The 21274-nt window shown below is 38.1% G+C and overlaps 1 pseudogene; it reads right to left on the bottom strand.

The window, feature by feature from the left end:
* Positions 1 to 19727: 19727 nt before the first annotated feature.
* LOC148742331 (uncharacterized) lies at positions 19728 to 20314 on the bottom strand (annotated as a pseudogene).
* Positions 20315 to 21274: the final 960 nt, after the last annotated feature.

The raw sequence follows: 21274 nt of genomic DNA, 5'->3' as shown, positions 1-21274 counted from the left end.
TTTCTCTTCGTGAATATTTGATTTGGGTCTGGATCAATGATGTTCGTATCTTTTCCTTGGGATATATACTCTTCCACACTAGAAATAACCGAAAAAACCGGCCTAAACAACAGACTTTGTTTCCAAGCTATCGAAGTTCAAACAATAGGGGCTACAAAAACTCTAACTCACTGTTTCACTAGTTGTGCTTTTGTAGTCAAATCTTTTGCACGATCACCCCGACACTAAAGCCAAAATCTTAACTCATCAACTTTCCTCAGAGATGGCCTTCGACCTTCTCATCGAGCTCCAGGAATATCACACGCGTACGGTTTCACAGAAAACGCCATGGTTTCATCCTAAAACGCCTCGTTTTCGTGGTCGCCCCATACTTTGTCCGACTGGCAGCCATTTTATTGAAATCGGTGTATAGCAACGCAAGTTTCTAGTTCCAGCACACCAATCAAATACAGATCGAAAGCCTGCTATTGGAACTCAATTGTCGCAAATCGTGTGGCCATGACATGATGACACCTAGGCTTGTGAAGGATTCGGCGGCTGTATTATCTAAACCTATTGCAAGCATTTTAAACTCGTCCATTGACCACGGTGTGTATGCGAGCGAGTGGAAAAAAAGGTCAGGTAACACCCTTGTTTAAAGAAGGCGCTGAATTCAACAGGACCAACTATAGGCCCGTTACAGACCTAACAGTTCTCAACAATGTATACGAAAGGCTGTTGATGGTACAAATGAAAGACTTTTATCGCGCCATCTTACCTGATCTCATCAGTTCTTATAGAAAGTTCTATAGTTGTGAGACAGCCCTGTTACGTCTGACAGAGGATTGGAGGAGCATGCGAGATAGGAGGGAACTGGTTGGTATGGTGTCCATGGATCTTTCTAAAGCGTTTGATCTTATACAGCACGACCTATTGTTGGCAAAACTCAAGGCTTACGGTGTTGGTGAGAAAGGCTGCGCGCTTCTAAAGGATTATCTAACTAGAAGAAAGCAGAGAGTAAGAATTGGAGTTACGTACTCCAGGTGGCAGAGCATAGGCCGAGGTGTGTTGAAGTCCTAAATGTAATAACTCTCCTAAATGTAATAAAGTCCTAAATGTAATAACACTTGGTCCTAAATGTAATAAAGTCCTAGATATAATAACATTTGGTCCTAAATGTAATAATCCTCTAATGCAATCTTTCGACTGCGCTAATGCATTGGTGTTATAGCGGACATCCCACATTGAGGTGTTAAAGTGACAGCTGTTGCATCGAAAAATCCTCTGACCAGTATTCATGTCACATTGCGGGCTCGCTGATATCAACCAGTATCTTTTTACTTACTAGTCGCAAGTCGAGTAGCATTGGCTGGAGACCGTTACTGACAGCTTCTAATAATAGCTGGCAAAACAATGAGTACGCGGACCAATATTTCCATATATCACTGGCTCAGACTCTTAAGTACAATAGGTTTTGGAAAAATGTGATAACGGTATACCTGTGTGATCAGTGATGGAGGTACAAGTCATAAACCAAATTAAAAACTTGGACAAGGAAGTCTGCAAATTTGTCGGTCGGACAATTTGCCGGCTTGGATATGAATTTTTTGTCTATACTTTTTAGACCAGACCTTGTTAGCATGCACATTTTGTTTCCTAATTCCGATCTTGACCGGCTCGACAGAAAGTTATTGTTTTCAAATTGTTGAATATTTTCGTGGTTATGTGAAATTATATACTCAGTGACTTACATTTAACAGGTGTAAATGAAAAGAAGTTGCTGACCAACACATTCAAAAGGGTTATCTATGTCAAAGAACTGAGACCATGGTGATAAGGCACTATATTACGAGGAAGTCCAATGTTAAAATCATCAGAGGTGAGCAAAGTAGAAGTTGAAGAATTTTAAAGGACGAAAGAATCTAGTGTGGGGATGATGGCTTTTCTCTCTGTGGGACAATAAAGCCGAAAAGGCATAGCCAACGATGGTGATCAGCTAGTAGATGTTTAGTTTGTTTTATACGTAGACATCGACTTATTTGGGGCGAAAAGGGATGTCGAATATCACATCGCAATTCTTCTTCTTTGTAATTGCAGTTGCAAGTGTGGGGCCTGGTAATGACTAAGATTAGACGCAGGTGGGGCTGTAGGTGCCGAGCATTCTGACTGTTCAGCATAACTGCACAACAATTGAAACCAGCGGTCAAACGTTGGGCAAGTGCGAGTGGATCAATCTGGCCAGCCGCGCACAAATTCCCCGCGCAAAATTTTTAACGGAAACATCAAGAATCAACCGCTGTTGCCAAATAAACACAAGAAAATTTATAGAAGTCTGGAAAAGAAATTAAAAGAAGGGAAAAGAAAACTGGAGATTTTTCAAACAAAAAACTTATTCAAATACCTTATCCTACTGTTAAAGCTTAACTATCGATCCGCCTCTGCGCTTCTAAACCACAGTGACTTACTCGCTTGTGTGGTTGATCGTTACTTTTGGACAATGTGAGCGACGAAGCCGCAGAAAGCAGTAGGAGGGCTAGACAGTCAAAACAAAGAAAAAGTTTAAACGACCCTCTCGGGTTTATTGTGCTACAAAACACAGCTGGCTCTCTTTCTCGATTCTGAAAATAAAAAAGCCATTCTTTATTCTTATTAGAACGAAGTCTTTTTGCTTTAAGGATAAAATCTAGCTTACTTCGAAGTCATTTACCGTCGTTTTTTTCCATTTTGGCTAATTTTCTCATGCTGAGATTATCATACACAATCAATAGAATACATAATTTCAACTGATACTCTTTATCTGAAGAAGAATACCTTTCCTACCCTCGAAAAAGTCCGTTCATAGCATCAGGAAAATTAATTTGGCGGAAGTTGCTTACTTACCCCGATGGTGACCCAGTGTCGAAAACGTTTGGATTTTGCTTTTCAAATAAATATTTGCTTTGTAAACGGCTCATTTTTAAACCCGTGCTAAGATTGAAAGGTTTTAAAGTAATTTTTTTCTTTGAATTTCTGTCTGTTTGTTCTCAAGGTCAAATTTCAGAGTATCCGGCGCGAATTGTGTAGTACCGTTAGGATGAATTGTCTTAATTCAAAAGGGAAATTTCCCTTCTTAAGGCACATCACGCAACATTTATTCTTTCTCAAAAACAATAAAGGGACTCGGTCGGAGCGCAACCTCAGTCGCCTTCCTAACACTGAGAACAGGTTTCAGGATCAATTACGCTAATCAGTCTCATTGTGCGCCGCCAACAAACTTGAATTTCAAGGTAGATATATAACAAGACTAACCACCATTTAGATGCATCTTTCTTGACAGAACAACATAGATCGCTACATGTTGTCGCTTTCTGATCGATGTCCCTCGTTAGTCCCTTTTTAAACACTGTCACAACAGAAAAGAGGAAGCAAATACCTTCACCAAATACCAAGACGATGCCTCATCGCGGAAAACAAGAACATTTTTCAACCTTTTCGAACAGCCTAAGAAATATCTCTCAAAGTCTAACTTAAAGTACAGGCAAAGGGTTGCATCAAAGAGCATTTAACTAATGAGTTTTAAGACTAAGGAAAGTACATATACTGCGAGACTTTTCAAAAGTCTTCAGCTGCCAATATTTCTGCGTCACCACTTTCGATTTCTTCCAACATAATGTCCACCTCAGCTTGTGGTATATTTTAGAAAACGCTAACGAGAAATTAAAATAAAGTGTCTTATGTATTGAGAAGAAAATGCAAAGAATACGCCATTATCTGCTGTCGATTAACGGGTTGTATCCCTAAATATAGGCAATGTTGAAATTTATGTAAATTCTGTTTTGAAACAGTTTCCGCTTCAGTTCTTTCACACGTCCTAGATTTTTCCTAGTCTGAAAGGGTAAACAGCACTAATGGTAATATTAAATCAACTACATCGTTCGTTTACAACTGCTTCCGCAAATTCGGATTTGTCTTCTCATAAATTTCGTTAGGATCCCAAGGTTAAGAATCTTCAGTTTTCATGTATTTTAAATCTGAGTAAATCTACATTAGTAAATGGTCAGACGTGACAAATAATTTCGTCTCGTCCGTCTCGTCTCCATGTCTAGTTGTAAATGTGGGGGTTTTCAGGGAAACGTGATTGCCTGTTTTTAATTGCCATGATTCGTGATTGTAAAATGTTTAAGGCGTGAACTGTGAATAATATGCCAGTCGCGATACGTGAAACAAAGATACTATTTTCCGTTATCCGTTATTACTAAAAAGAAAACGCATTTTCTCCGTGAAAAATTACTTGCCGAAAATATAAGATATTTTCACCAACACTGTTCGGTTAAGTTGGCCGGATTGGTCAACGTTCTATTTTTTTAGGATCTGTCAATTTGATGCCAAAAGCATGCACATCAGTACGTATGAATGTTTGTAGCCAATGCTTCTCGGCGTACATCTCAAGCAAAGAAAAAAGACTCTGCTTAAAATCAGCGAGAGAGCCCACAATACGCAATGAATTTTGGTCAGAGGATTTTCTGGTGCAACAGTTGTCACTTTAACATCTCAATGTGGATGTACAAGCACAGTTAAACTAATGCACTGGAGGCTTATTAAGCTTAGGACCAAATGCTATTTCATTTAGGACTTTATTACATTTAGGACCAAATGTTAATACATTTAGGACTTTATTACATTACATAGGAAAGTTATTACATTTAGGACTTCAACAAGGTGTTCCTCAGGTAAGTGTCTAAGGACCAATGCTCTTTAATGTCTTCATTAACGATCTGTTTTATCATGTTACGCAAGCCAAGCTGAATGTATATGCTGATGACCACCAGGTGTACAGTTATATGTATAAGGCAAGTCAAAGGTACAAAAATAACGCTATGAAAGTTAACGTAACTAAACACCAAGCGCTTATTATGGGAAAAACTGATCACAATTTCTCTTTCCTAACTTAAAATTCTCCAGACATTTTTGGTATGAATATTGATAACAGGCACTCTTTCGACAAACATGTATCCACTATATGTAAAAAGATTAACATTCAATTTAAAGTTATGCAAAGATTCCGAAAACTCATCGCCAGAGATACTCTATTAAAGCTGTATAAGGCCTTCATCCTGCCGCCTTTTTATTACTGCTCCTCTTTGTGGCACTTTTGCGGCACCCGCAATTCTGGTAAATTGGAGGCCTAAAACAAGCGGATTTTAAGGTTTCTTTTACAAGATTATGAATCCTCGTATAATACGTTACTGAATAAGGTCAACTTAAAATTTCTTCAAGTCAGACGCCTACAGAATTTTCTAATCATATTGTACAAGAGTTTATTTTTTACTAACTATCCAGGATATTTAAATGAAGTGTTTACGTTTAGATCTACGTCCTATAACTTACGTGGTAATTACATCTTGTCCCTTCCAAAACCTAAAAATACGACATATGGCCTTCAATCTTTCTCTTACTTAGCCGCTAACTTATGGAACTCTCTCCCGGACACCTTTAGAACTTCCAATTTTCCAGACTTTCGGCGCCAAATACTCCAGTATGACTCCTTTGTGTAACTATACTGAATTTAGTTGTATAAAAATATTTATTTAATGTTAATATGTAAGTATTTATCATCATTAATGTATTATTATTCATTTATTCTAGTTTAGATTATTCCTTTCACTTCATTTTAATCACTCGAAGATATTAGCTTACAGCTACTCTTAAATTCGAGGTAGATAAAGTTTATGTATTTATGTATGTCTGTATGTCTGAAATTTGAATACATTACACCGGCTCTCATAGACCTACACTTGCTTACTGTATCGTTCAAAGTTCAAATTCAAATTTTCTTTTCTCTGATTTTAAGTCGTTAAACAATCTAATATTTGTTATCTCTAAAACCTGCCTCCAACTATGCTCGTCGCTAGTCTACAAAATCTCTTCTGTTCTTTCCAAGGTCACCTGCTCTACACTTGGCGATCGTGCTTTTGCTCATGCTACTCCTACCTTATGGTACTCGTTGCCGTTAACAATCAGATCCTGTAGCAGCCTAGCTACTACTAAGAAAGAACTCACAAAATTCCTTTTTGAGAAAGCGTTCAGTACTAGTTTGTAATACATCCCCCCTCTCCTCCTCGCTTTATTAAATACAAATAAAACCTGTTTCTATTGCCACTTTATCTATAACTTTTTAAGCTTCAACTACTCCTGAGTCAGTACAGGCTAATAGTTTGCTAATAAGTTACCACTCTTATGAAGTACCCTCATTCCAAAAAGCTCCCCTTTTTTCGGCCGATGAGTTTGAAGAAGCGCCCGGGTGCTTATTCGAGGAAATACGCTAAAACGGAATTGGTTGATTAGGTTTGACGGAAAATGTTTTTAATTGAAAATCAAGTGGGACTCGCCATACAACTTGTGAAGATAAGATCCTCTGATAGAAGTATTACATTCACAAATAATTGAAGACTTCTCTGAATTTTTTCAAAGTATTTTGACGCATTTATGCTCAAGAATTTTAGTAATTATGCCGTAATCACGCTCGATCCTCAGCCTACCGCACTATACCCAAAATTATGCCGGCATAATTTATTTAAGCCTGTCAGTGACCGTCCAATAGCTTCAATTAAGGTCTTTCAGATCTCACTATTTTCCCTGCTCGTCAGCTCTGGATCTCGAGGACTCTTTGGATCTGCTTTAGCAAATGGAACTGCCATCATGTATAAAAGTAACTTATGAAATTAAGAAGGTCGTCGATTTGAGTTTCCATTTACTCCAAAAAGCAATAGTTTGGATTCTTTCCAATAAAATATCAACAATAAAATCAAGCAAGCCGTGGAAACTGTCATCAGGTTCTTTATCGAATTCAAGTGATGTTTCGCTTAAGCTATCATGAATCACGCTCATATCATATCGCTGTAAAGATATTTTGGGAAGATATATCAGCGAATGAGGGGTGTATCGGAGGAAAATTACTTTTATGTTGAACTATAAATCATCTAAGTTGATCGTCTCTCGCCGTTAACAACTGTGCAAAGGTAGTTTGTTGCCTCTTTGGGTTATTTTCTACAACTTGGAAATGATTTTACCAACAATTTTAATTTGACTCCCCATCAAGGAGACCTTTTATTTAATTGTAATAAAAGCGATGGTCACATTTCCCATGTAGTGCACCTTTTCGTTAGGCCAGTTGATGTCATTTAAGCTAAGCGGCATTTTCCACTATTGTATATAGAATTTTCCAATTCCGAATTAAAAGCTTTATATTGAGCTTGAATCATTTTCAAGGCAGACATCGTTCGAGAAAAATTTTTAAGGAAAAGTTTCAACAGTATTGCGTAAATGATCAACCTCGTTCCCAGGGCTTTTCCCTTTCTGAATATTTTGTGGGGCGGGAAAACCTACCGCGGGAAGACTTTTTCCCGCCCCAAAAGATATTCAAAAAGGGAAAAGCCCTGGGAACGAGGTTGGTAAATGATTTGACGCATTTACGCTTAAGAACTTCAGTTATTATGCCGGAATTATGCTCGTTCCTCCGATTACAGCATTATACCCAAAACTATGCCAGCATATTTATCTAAGTAATGACCGCCAAACGATTTCAGTTAAGGTCTTTCAGATCTCCCCTTTAATACTGTTCGTCACGAGCAGTTTTGGATTTGCAGGGCTCTTTGAATCTGAAGAATGAAAGGCCAGTCTCCAAATATACCTAATTAGAAGTCATTCTCAGTAGTACAATTTTTCGTCCGCCCTCATACTCTGAAAAGGTGAAATGGTTTATTTCATAAAAAATGGTTAGGACACACACCATCTTTTCGCTCTTTAGATTGTTTTCTTCCCCTAGGATATGAGAGAATCACCCAGACTGGTTGTATATCATCCCCTCCGCTAATAAAGGGACACGTGACTCTGGGATACTAAAAGAAAGTCATGCTATCTGATTTTTTTTTTCTCATTAACTCAGCTCTAAGCTAGTCGCCAAAACCGAAACAGTCATTCCAAAAAGAATTCCAAGAATCAGCGAGTATCTTTTTGCATGATTGCTGATCTGCGCAAACAAGAGGCTCTTACTCATATTTCGGTAAGGATGTCAATCAGCCACTGTTTAATAACCAGATGTGCGCTCTTTGTCATATGCATATTGCTGTAGAGAGATTTTGGGAAGATATATCAGCGATGTATAGGAAGAAAATTACTCTTACGCTGTAAATCATCGAAGTTGATCGTCTCTCGCCGTTAAATGTGCTCAAGTAACTTTTTTTGGCTTTTGGGTTATTTTTCTCCGTAATGATTTTATGATCGACCTTAATTTAACTCCCCATCAAGGAGACTTTCTATTTAACTGTGGCACAAGCGAGGGTCACAATTCCCATGTCGTGCACCTTTTCGTGTGGCCAATTGCAGTTATTTAATCTAAGAGGCCTTCCCCGTTATTGTATATGAAATTTACGAGTTCCGGAGTCAGAGCTTTATGTTGAGCTTGAACCATTTTTAAGGCTTACATCTTTCTAGACAGACTTTAAGGAAAGTTTCAACAGTATATTGCCTAACGGTCTGAGATCCCACGATGGCATCTCGAGGAATCTTTGGATCTAAAGACTGAAAAGCCAGTCTCCATGTTTCCCATCATATTCACTTTTAAAAAGTCATTCTCGGTATTACAATATTCCACTAAACGCGTAATCAGATAATGTTAACTGGCTTATTTCTGAGAACTTTGGTTTGGAAAACATTCCATCCGTCTAACAGGAAAAAGAGTCGCCCAGAATAGCTATAAGTGTATATCATTTCTTAAGCAAATAAATTGACACATGTCTTTGGGAAAATGAAATTAAAGAAACCTTGTACTCTCTTTTTAAATTTTCTCAGCCTTTACTAATCTTCAAAACCGAAACAGTCAAGACGGACTAATTCTGAGAATCCGCTAGATTTCTTCGCCTGATCTTCGATCTCGGATTACTGCAAAGCAGGCACTTATGACGTATAGAGCCTGAAAAAATCGTACCACGTGTGCTTCTATAGAAGAAACTATGAAAAACTAGCGCTTATAGCGTACAGATTCTGAGAACAACAAAAGTTTTGATAGGTTCTGTTTGGTAGGCACGTGCAAGCCTTCAAAGAGAAAACTGACGGTGTTTGTTTAACTGAATTACCAGCCTTCGCGTTACCGCGGACATCCAAAGAAACTAATTAAACTGTATCCCTGCACTCAACTGATGAAAGGCTGAAAAAGATGTGAGCCTTTTCCGATATTTCAATTGGTTCTCGAGAGAATCTATATTGAAGTTGGACAAAAGAAAAGGTTTCGAACGAATGTTCTGACCAATTTTCATCAAAATCCGACTAAACTATAGATATATGTATCCTGTCAAGAGAGCTTCTCTTGACTTTGTACATGTGTGTGGCTCCCAACAGTTCCCACAATTTTTCCAAAGTGACTTACATGGAATCAGTGAACAGTTTTAAAAGATTGGTGTTGAGGTAGACGCGAAAAAGTAAGAGAGAAGCTTTTAACGTCTCTTTTTTGTCCGCCAAAGGACTTCGACATTATGGGAGGTGACCTGTTTTATACCTCTCCACGAAACCGTCGAAAATAAGGTTCGGAACAAAATGTTATTTTTAGAAAGTGAAAATTTGAAGACTTTGTAAATCAAAAGTTAGCTAATGAGCAAATTTAGTAGAAATCAAGTATGTGACAAGACCTCTTGACAGACCTCTTGTTGAAAGATCGTGAATTAATTAAATCAATATGTTGAAAAAAGATTCTCTTTCTTAGTATACAGATTGGAGCGAGTTTGACAATGATTATCTGAATGATATGGTCAAATGAGCGTGTGATTCTGCACGTTTGGAGCCAACATTGTACTGTACTTAGTGATTGAGTTCTCAGATATATTGCTTTGCTAAGGTAACTTAAGAAATGTTGGTATGATGAAAGAGGTTTAAAATAATTTCATTTCTAGTCATAAAATAGTGAGACAACTTTCGTAGAGGTGTGATAATTCTAGTATAAAGACCAAGGACGGATCGGGATGAAAGAAACCGATAGACATAACAGTAGAGTGCACATTGAGCTGACGCGCAAGATTAAATGATATTAATAACGATTATATGTAGTAAAACAGAAACTTTTCTTACCAAGTTAAATAGACGAATTAAACCGATCCACGAAATGATTAATGCGCCCGAAACCTATTTAATTTCCCCACAACATAGAAGGAAACTAATACAAAAACTAAATTAAAAATAAGACTGACCAAACCGCAGTACTCTTAATGTAACTGCATGCTGAGGAAGTGAAAATATTTCACTAGGTTTTTTGACCCATATTTTCTCACGCACTGTTTTTTTTTATCCACACCGTTAATTTCCTACAAACCGTAACCTTGAGTGAGAAATTTTGACAAGATTATCATGTCGAGACTGAGCTCTGGTAAGACCTGCTCTTGGGAGCTAAAAACCACTAATATCCTGAGATAAGATGGCAAAAAGTCTCTGTTCACTTTAACTTACTTGGTTGCTTGGTGTTTTCCTTCCCTACCCACCCACCCCCCCCCCGATACAAGGTTGAATTTGATTTTGAGGCCAAATTATAGTCCTCGTTTGGCGGATGATGGTTTTTGCAAAAAGAAGTGGGGAGGGGGGTGGGTGGGGAGGGGGGTGGGTGGGGAGGATACATGATGAATGAGATGGTCTTTTACTGCTCAATGTGGATTTCTTTTCTCCACCGATTGCATATTTTTCATTTCCAGCTGGTGGATTTCTGCATGAGACAGTTATGAGCCCTCGACTCACTTGTGTGGATGTTACAGTAGTGAATAAAGATTTATGTTGATTGGTACTTACAGTTTGAAGAGATGCCGAACAGTGCGAAAAACTCCTGGGGGTAGGTCCCTTAATTGATTATGGGATAAGTCCCTGTCAAAGAGAAATCATCACATCAGAAAGTTAGAAATGCTCAGTAAGATAAAGCTTTGAACTCGCCCCACCTCCCACCTCTATTAAGCGCCCTCACTCCAATGAGCGGCCCTTTTTTCAGCCGAAATCTCAAATTAGCGCAGTATGTGGACAAGTCAGCTTTCGGTTTTCTTAGGAAAAATCTTAGGCAAAAACAAGATAATTTCTGTAATTAACGCTTTCCAAACTCTTAAAAGAAAATTGCAGTAGGATTGAGACAATTTGAACTAACTGCTTGCCTGGAGCTTAGTTCATATCATCACAAATACCACATCATGCCATGGCTCCGGTTGCTCAAAGGGCGGTTAACGCTATCCAACGGATAAATCTTAATCCAGCGAATAAGTGTTACCAAAACGTACTGCGCTATCCACCGGATAGAGATTTATCCAGTGTATAGCGTTATCTGTCTATCGAACAATCGGGGCCTGGACATCGACCGAAAAATGACTGTCCTCATATTTCAGTCAGAGATGCCTTATAGTGAACTTAGAAACTTGATAGGGTTTTTTTCTCCAGACTTGCTTCTTTATCATAGTAAATCCACGAAAACTGAAACGAGCGTCGGTAGCCGTAAAATGGCGGAAATCATTGCCCCTGGTACTGAGGCAAATAAACTTTGCTCATGAAAAGCACAAAAGAAGCAAGCTCGTATAAATTTAACAAATTTGTATAGGAGGGATTGAGGTGTGACTTAAGTCTAGAACGGGACCGTTTTATTTAATTTTGACATCACGGAACGCTTTTAAAAATCACCAATATTTCAAAATCCAAATATCGCATTTTGTAGCACATTTTTAATTATCATTTTCACCATGCGGTATAACTCGGAATCGGTTCATGTTAAGCTAATGATAAGAGGAAATAGTGTTGTTTTCGAGGATATAAAAGTTAATCTGAGGCCTTTCATTACCGCACAGAAAAAGCAGGCTGAACTTTGTGAAAATCGCAACATCGTCATATTAGTCACGACATAATCCGATTAGGCACCCCATGGTTAAATCCGGAATTCCGAGCACATTTTAGAAGTTAGCACCGTGGTCGATCAGGAAATCAATACAGTAAGCTAGCCCTGCATAGCTAACCACGGCAGATTGGTTTTTATCTCTGCTTTCGTTTCAAATTCTCATCCATTTCCCATGGCGGAATTGTTTACAATAACACATTCCTTAAGCTAACGAAGGGCGTCTGTTTTTCTTTGCGTATTCGAACACCTACAAGTCTTAAGAAAGTTGTGAGGTAAACTTGAGTGTCATTGTGGACTTGAAAGAGGACAATTCAATCATTTATAACGGTAAGTCAAATGTTCTTTTCCGACGACGTTGAAGACGGGAAGTAATCTGTGTTTAGATGTGACACACTCAAGCATTTGTCACGCAAGGCTGAAATTATTTCAATCTAGTTTCCATCTTGTAATTTTACGGCCACGAATATCGATGAAGAAGGTTTTCTAAAAATCCTGTTTATACGATCATTTTTCTTATCAGCTAGTCATTGCTGTGAAACTTGTTAACCTAGGTGCGGGGATCTCATGTAGAGTTGAATGTAATAGTGACATTACTTAGAAGAGCCAATAAGCAGAACACAAAACAACAAATAGTTTTAGAAAAGAAGATTAGGGAAAGGATCAAAGTCAGAGTAAAGGCAAAATACTGGCAAAGTACAAAATGATTGAAATAGGAGAATAATATCAAGTATGGAGCTGGAAACAGAAGGAAATAGATAGGGTGAACTAGACCTGAGGATAAGTGTATGATAAACAATGTGCCACTTGAAATCACTACTACAAACAAAGAATCTTGGCTGAGTTAAGAACGTTCTTCCCAAATTGAGAGTTCTAGTTGCAAAAACTCACGTAAATTTATTGGGCTGGAAACTGTTCTCAAATTAAAACAACCAAGTCGAGAAAAGGTAATTCTTTTGATGACCTTTGATATTTCAGCTGATGTCGTGCCGTAAAGTCATTTCTGAACACCTAAAGACTGTCGGCAATACCGATGTTCAGGCCGAAACAGATTTAATTTCAGATCGAGCGCCAATTCTTAACACACTTTCCAGCAATCAGACTAGATCACCAGTTCCGAGCATCTCTGATTTTTAAGGCGTTGGATGAAGGAGAGGGTCACAAAGATACCGTGCATTCTAAAAGTGTTATCCAGCCATGCTAAACTGAGGAAAAACGCGCACGCCTAATCGCAGAATTAGGAAGGCATTTTTGAGAACAATTTTCCAGCTAGCCCATTTTTGAACTTTTAATTGTCAAAAATTATCGTTTCAAGGAAGATTTCCAAAATGCTGCAAAGCGCCGGTCTAGTCAAACTGCCACAATGGCGCGGTACTTTGTTCCGGATATTCTTTTAATTTGTTGTTTGCTTACAGAGACTTGATCGAAGTGTCACCTTCTTAATTACAGAGGCTGTGGAAAGGTAGACAAATGAGCAGTTGCCGCAAAGAATTACTCCTTACTAACCAAGTGCGAGGGCCGTACTGAGGATTAGTGGCCGAAAATCCTGGTCGTATAAAGCGAGCGCAGCGAGGTCCGTACAAAAATACCTAGGGCCAATAATTCCCAATACAGCTCAAGCAAGCGATGTTACTTAGTATTTATCATGGTGTTCGGGAAAATCTCTCTAATTTTAATATCTCGGCTTTCGCGAACAAAAATGAACGGCTGATGACCGCTTTCGTGGAAATGGTCCGTATGGCAGACTCCAGACCAAGTAAGAACTAATCAGAATGCTCGGATTTACCTCAAAACTGTCCTGCCAAAAGTTAGAATTCCTCCAGGGAGGCGATTTTGAAGCTTTGAATTGATCTATTAAGTTTTTTTTCTTCTAACATAATACTTTTAGTATCCCTCCATCTAACGATGTCATTTGTTTGATAATTAATCACCATGAAAAATCGTGCCACAGTGTCTTCTTTCACTCACGACTGTGTCTAATGATTTTCAGCTAAAAATAGTTAACATATATGGGAGGGGGAGGGGGGGGGGGGGGTCGAGTCCTCCCACAGTTGTATCTCTACTTTTCAGTGAAACACTCTTCCAAGTTAACATATTCAATATTTATCTAATAACTAAGTTTTTAAAAGTGTTATTCTCGTGGCCCAAAAAACCGCATTAAAGGAACAATCCAATGTGTTATTGTGAGCGTAAATATTTCGACCTTGCGTGACAAACGTTTGATTATGTTGAATTTATAGAAGTATCAGATTGCTTCCCGTTTTCAACGTCTTCGGCAAAGAACATTTGACCTGCCGTTATAAATGATTGAATTGTCCTCTTTCAAGTCCAAAATAAAGCTGAAGTTTACCCCAGAACTTTCTTAGGACTTACAGGTGTTCGAATATGCAAAGAAAAACAGACGCCCTCCGCTAGCTTAAGGAATGTGTTATTGTAAACAATTCCGCCATTGGAAATGGATGAGAATTTGAAACGAAAGCAGAGATAAAAACCAATCTGCCGTGGTTAGCTATAAAGGGCTAGCTTACTGTATTAATCTCCTGATCGACCACGGTGCTAACTTCTAAAATGTGCTCGGAGTTCCGGATTTAACCACGGGGTGCCTAATCGGATTATGTCGTGACCTATCTGACGATGTTGCAATTTTCACAAAGTTCAGCCTGCTTTTTCTGTGCGGAAATGAAAAAGCCCCAAATTAATTTTTATATCCTCGAAAACAACACTATTTCCACTTATCATTAGCTTAATATGAACCGATTCCGAGTTATACCGCATGGTGAAAATGATAATTGAAAATGTGCTACAAAATACGATATTTGGATTTTGAAATATGGGTGATTTTTAAAAGCGTTCCGTAATGTCAAAATTAAATGAAACGGTCCCGTTTTAGACTTAAGTCATACCTCAATTCCTCCTCTACAAATTTGTCAAATTGATACGAGCTTGCTCTCTTTTGCGCTTTTCATGAGCAAAGTTCATTTGCCTCTACTCGGGGCACTGATTTCCGCCATTTTACGGCTACGGACACTCGTTTCAGTTTTCGTGGATTTCTAGGATAAAGAAGCAGGTCTGGGAAAAAAAACCTTACGACGCTTCTAATTTCACTATATGGTATCTCTGGGAAAAGTATGAAGGCTTTCAATTTTCCGATCATGTGCTACATTTTTCGATTTTCACTCGGTCAATTCAAACATTCGCTGTTAAATGTTCGTTATTTTTATGCAAAGTATATCATCGGACAGAATGGTGGACGTCAGTAATTATTCAATAACGATAAAGCGGCAAATTTGAACGTTAAGAGTCCTAAATTAGAAAAGAATGGGTCAAAATCAGCCCAAAAGAGTTCGTAAAACACATTCTTGTAATCTTAGAATTGCGTGCTTCTCGATCAGCGCACGGCTTTTTTGAGATTACAGATGTATCAGCAATTTACACTAAAATGAACGATTTCTTTGAAGTAGAAGTATTGTCATTTTGCTCTTGAAAATACACTAATTTCGGGAATTTTTAGTATGAAGTCATTTTCGAGAGCGATTTTCTGAAAAACCTCAATACCCTCGAAAAATCAATACACAGCAAACGACAGACTGATAAATCTTTACTCTAGCAGAATCTGTCTTAATTTTGAAAATTGGCCAAAGGGAACCTTTATCCATTTCAGTTTGAAGACGTTTAGTCGAAATTGCGCTAAAAAATGGTACGTTTTGACAATGGGCATTCTGCCCAATGATAGCCAGTAAAGAAAATACAGTAATGTTTAGCATAAAATAGTAATAATACGATTCGTTCCACAGGAATAAAAGTCACAGCCGTTCACGAAGGCATAATTAGCAATCCCGCACTAGAGAGTCGAAGTGGTGTTTACGTCAGCGGTCAAACGGTAGAAAACTAAACCTTTCGAAGAAGAACGATTTTAACGTCAACCATAAATAAGCAGCTAATCAGTGAATGCGGCCAGATACATCATATTCGAAACTTTGAGCATTGTATACTTTTTAACGTGACCTCTCAAAATGTAGCATTATGCCAACAGGTAATAATAACAGGATGTTCAAAGCGGCTTACTGCAACTTAGCACAAAAAAATGATCACCTTATCGGACCAAATTCTTATGCTACACGTATTTATGTCTTATTGAGTAAGTGAGGCAGTAGCCAAGCTTTTAATAAGGTAACCTAGTCTAAAAAGTGTGAGAAGAGTAGTATTGAGAAATGCCGTTTCAAACGTATATGCTGAAAAAGACCCCAAAAACGTCTTTTTCAAAGTAATAGAAACGCATTTGACGCATTTACGCTCAAGAGTGTTAGTATTCATGCCGGAAGTATGTTGATCATTATTCCCAAAATTATGCCGTTAAAATTTATCTAAGCCTATCGGTGACCCTCAAACGGTTTCAGTTCAGGTATTTCAGATCTCCTTATTTTTATTCTGCTCGTCACAAACAGTTCTGGATCTGGAGGACTCTTTGGATCTTAGAACTGAAAAGTTAGCCTCGAAATGTTTCGAAGTATACTTAATTTAAAGTCGTTCACGGTAATACAATTTTCGCCAGCACGCATACCCTGAAAATGTTAAATGCCTTATTTCATTGAAAATCATGGGGAAACACGTCATCTTTTCACTCGTTATAATTGTAGTGTTTTCTCCGCCTAGCATATGAGAGAATCGCTCACACTAGGTATATATCATCCACTCAGCGAATAGCCGGCGATGAGTGTCACCGGATACTATTCCCGCCATAATTCGGTCACAGTCTCCCTCACGGCTGGCCGAGTCGTCAGATTGAGGCTAACACAGCGTGTTTCGCGTAGTTTTCTCTGCAAACTGTTGTTTACAACTTCACACATGACTTCAAGCGATAATTTTAGCAATCTAAATAATTTAAAATCTACAAACGATTTAAGAAAACTCAAATTAGAAGAGCTGAAGGCGATCTTGAGGAATTTTGGCGAGCCAACAAGCGGAAAAAAAGAAGATCTTGTCCTACGTTGTTTCGTTCTTGTCGAACGATCGAAAGGCGGTCCTTTGATTGATACAACAACTTCTCTGTGCCTTCTACATCCTGTACAGCTGATGTTACTTATGTAGTAGTCATTAGGGAAGCTAATAATTGCGTGTGGAGCAAAGACCTGAAAGAACTACCCGCGTTTCCGTTTGTCCAACTCTATGATTATCTTGGGAAGAAGACATTGAAATACAGCAACCTCCATGTGTCAGCAAGCGCTGGATACAAAAAGTTGAAAGCCTTCAACCTTTTCAAAGAAGGCCACATCAAGGATCTTCAACTTTTCCAAAAAGACAGCCATGCATTTGTTATAGCAGAGGCTCTGGCCTCTATGAAATCCGACAAATACAAGTCTGTTTTGGTTTATACTCGAACGAACAACGATATAGTAAAGGCAGCTCGAAAGTGTCATGCGGGGTAAGTACTAATAAGAATTTTTTTATGATTTCAAGATAAAACTTGCCATTTGGGAGCCTCAAATACCTCGTCAATAATTGATGGGTTATTCTCTTTCCAAAAGTACAATAGTATTATTAGCTTTTCTTGCCTTTAAATGGTGCAAGTTTGGCTTGGCCCAAAGAATAATGATCTCTTTTCAGAACTTAAGTATCTCTTCCTATTGTTTGCGTTTTATCTATTTTAACAATGAAGTATTTTCTCTGATATTAGAAAAGATGTTGAAGTACATTATGTAAAGAAATTGAGGATTAAATCTAAAATTCTAAAATGTGGACTGTTTTATATTTGCTAGGAGAGGTGAGACTGGAATGCGCCGATGTAACCACATTGGAGGAATTATATTTGCCATAGAGGATTTCAACCGCTCTGGCCTGAGAGAAAAGGACCAACCAGTATCATGCACATCAAAATTATGCAGCTGGAAAGTTCCCAGGAATATGAAAGTGGAACCAAGTCCAATTGAAAAGATTGTATTTCAGAAAGATATGGCAAAGCCACAACATCGAGTGCCAAGATCACAAGTTATGACCCACGTGCCCCAGCAGATAGGGATGTAGACACTCAAGCTTTAGCATTAATAGGAGAAAAACTGTCTAACTGTTTACAAAGCAGCAGCTATTTTTTCTTTCACAATATTAAGCCATCAGATTCTTTTTCAATTCAAATTGAGAGTAACTGCGAGTCCATGAGACCATTCCCAATGATGCAACTGATGTAAATGAGCTTGAGCATGCTAAAGTTTGTTACTGAGATGTTCCATTCAATGATGACTATAACATTAATAGCAAAGCATTTAAGCAAATTATTGACTGTTGCGTTGAAGGACAAGAAATATCTGATGAGGAAATGAAATATATTGAAAGAGAAACTAGAGGTCAGAATGAGAACAATACATGAAAAAAGTTGCGAGAAACCGTTCTAACTGCTTTCAACTTTAAGAAAGCTATTATTAGAAGGAAAGAGCCAGACCTCCTTCTGAAAGATATAATGTACATAAAAGAAAAACAAGAAGTTGTTCCATCACTTGACTATGGGATACAACATGAAAAGGATGCTGTGGACTGCTATGTTGCTCTTCATCATTTAGTAGGCAATACCAAGCTTACAGTGACTGAAGTGGGTACATACATATCCAAGAAAACAGCAGGTCTAGGAGCCAGCTTAGACAGACTGGTGTATGATCTCTCCTCCACAAATGGAACAGAAGGAGGACTTGAAGTTAAATGTCCTCACTCCAAGCGTGGTATGAATGTCACAGAGGCTTGCTTGCAGTGATAGTTTTATCTCAAACTTGTAGATGGACACCCAGTTTTAAAAAGAGCGCATGCATATTTTTTTCAGATCCAAGGACAAATGTATGTCTGTAATCTTCCATGGGTGGACTTTCTTGTGTGGTTTGGCCATGAGGATGTTGCTGTCCAAAGACTTAAATTTGACCGTAAATGGTGGCTAAAGGAAGCAATGCCTGCTTTGATGTACTCCTACAAGAGGGCTTTCTTGCCAGAGGTTCTCACCAGGCGAGTGAAACGAGGAGTTCCCCTGTACAGACATTATGGCTGGTCTTATTATGGACAATCTAAAAGTCTAAGGTCCTCATAATTAGTTAGTTTAAATAAATTAGAGTCAAGACACTAAAAAACTGTCATATGCAATCATTTTCTTGTTGAGTAACTAGTGATTTCTAATAGCTTGCTTGTGAACAGACCTTGGATGAGATGTTTGTAAGTGTTCTTATATTCAGTACAGATATAACTTTTGCAACATTTGTGTTTGGATGGCTGATCAATAAATATTTATGTTTTAAATAATATTCAATCTAATATTTTACAACAGTAAAGTAAGAAAACATTTTCAAAATAAGAAAAATTCCCAAAATCTTCTTCTCTCACTTTAATAATGTAAAAATGTTTTATTCAAAGGATTGCAGTTTAAAAAATAAGTTTCTCAGTGATTGTTAAATAATAACTCCACTCAATGTTTATGTTTGCAAGTGAATAATTAATAACTATACCCATAGATTATAATAGTGAAGATTTCTATTCAATGTTTTGTGATTACGGTAATTATGAAGTCTAAGTGTTCACATTAAACCTGTGAAACAAACATGGTTTCTAGACATATAACAACATTGTTTTTCACAGCTGTTCAGTCTGAACACTCATTATCGCAATGATCAATGTATACTTAGTAGATAGGATTTTTTAACTATTATTTATATTTCCAATCCTTTGATATATACTGTATCTGAGTTTCTTTGGCATAAAATATGAACAGAGTGGTATACATAAAATACTTAGTATAATGTAAGCAGAGAAAATCAATAGTCCTACTTCTAAGCAACATCCACAAAGTATACCATGGTTTAAGTGTTCAAAAAGTATTGCGATGAAGCATTAAGTGTTTTTATGTGTTATCGGTGTGACCTGGCTCAAGAAGTGGAGGTAGATAGTTTGTCAAGTAACTGCAAACTGTACAAATCTGTTCTGCAACATGGGCAAGATTGATTGGCATGACTCCATCAAGTATGTGGTATTTCTTTATTCTACCGATTGCTCTTTCGACACGAATTCTGACGGAAGCAATCTTGGCTGTTTCCTCAACTTATTTTGCAGTCAACTGCTGCCTTGTACCTTTGAAGGGGGGAAAATTCAGATCGACGCCTGGTGGTAAAATATCCTTTATATGAAATCCATTATAATGTCTCTAGCATCAACCAAATCAAGAATCCCAGATTGCTGAGTGATGACTTTATCAGAGACTCTTCCTCCCCACAGTTTGGAAATAAAGATAACTTGGCCATTGGGAGACACACCTACAAGCACTTTGAAAGTGTTATGGCGCTTGTAGTTCGACCACGTTTCTGACTGAGATTTCATTGAAGATAGCACTTCAATAAACACTTCTGTGCAATCAATAATGACTCTAGTGCTTGGATAACGAGAAAACTCTAATGGCATGTTCCACAACACATCGGATTGTGAACGAAAGGGAAAAATCAGTCTTTATCGTTCCAGACACAGACAGTTACTCCAAGTAGTAAAATTTTTGAAAAGTGTCCAATATATATGCTCCTTTCACCATTACTTTGTGATTCTTCTGGACGAATGTCAGACAACTTGCCCCCTGGACAATTAGCCCCAGACGAGTAGCCCCCATTCTTAGTTAATGTAAAGGAGAAGTTACGTTCATCTTTTGGTCATTGACTATTATGAGTTTGTGGCTCCTGAAGAAGGGTTTTTTTGTGAATGGTTATCTTTATCAAAATTTACTTAGTTTAATTTACATGGGTTGCACGAGGTGAGGACAAGCCTCCAGAAGTTCATTTGAGTTCCTTTGGCCGTCTTCATGTCGAGTCCAGAGGTCGAAGAGTCTTCTCTGCATTGTTCGGGTAGGTTGACCGCTGTTGTCTCCTCAGCTTTTGTCTGAAACCAGACGGATCTGCATGTTGACCAAAGTAGCCTCCTGGTGAAGTACCTGGATCAGGATGTACAGGGGCAGCTGTGATCAGTTATTGCTGAATAAGCTAATACGAGTATCCACAATCGAAAAATCTCTTTTATACACATCCCAAGGGTCAAGGATTTGACTTCGAACGAAACACGCCATTTGATTGGAGGAATCGTTAATTTAGAAAACAATGAGCACTGAATTGGGATGAATGAAATGTCTCACGTCAGATTTACATAAGTTCGCACGTTTCGCGTGGGTAATTGGTAAAAGTTAGCGCATTTTGCGTGGCTTTGAAATAAACAACAAGGAATAAAATTTCGCACCTTGTGCATGGGTTTGAAATAAGCAAACAAGAATGAGTAAACGTTCGCACATTGCGCATGGGTTTTCAATAAACAAATAGATAATAATTAGTAAAAGTTCGCACAATGCGCGTGGCGAGTTTGAAATAAACAAACCTCCATTGACACTAACAAGTTGTCGCTAATAAGTTAAAGTTT

This window comes from Stylophora pistillata, chromosome 1, assembly GCF_964205215.1.
Source record: "Stylophora pistillata chromosome 1, jaStyPist1.2, whole genome shotgun sequence".
NCBI lineage: Eukaryota > Metazoa > Cnidaria > Anthozoa > Scleractinia > Pocilloporidae > Stylophora > Stylophora pistillata.
This window is presented reverse-complemented; position numbering and strand designations above follow the sequence as displayed.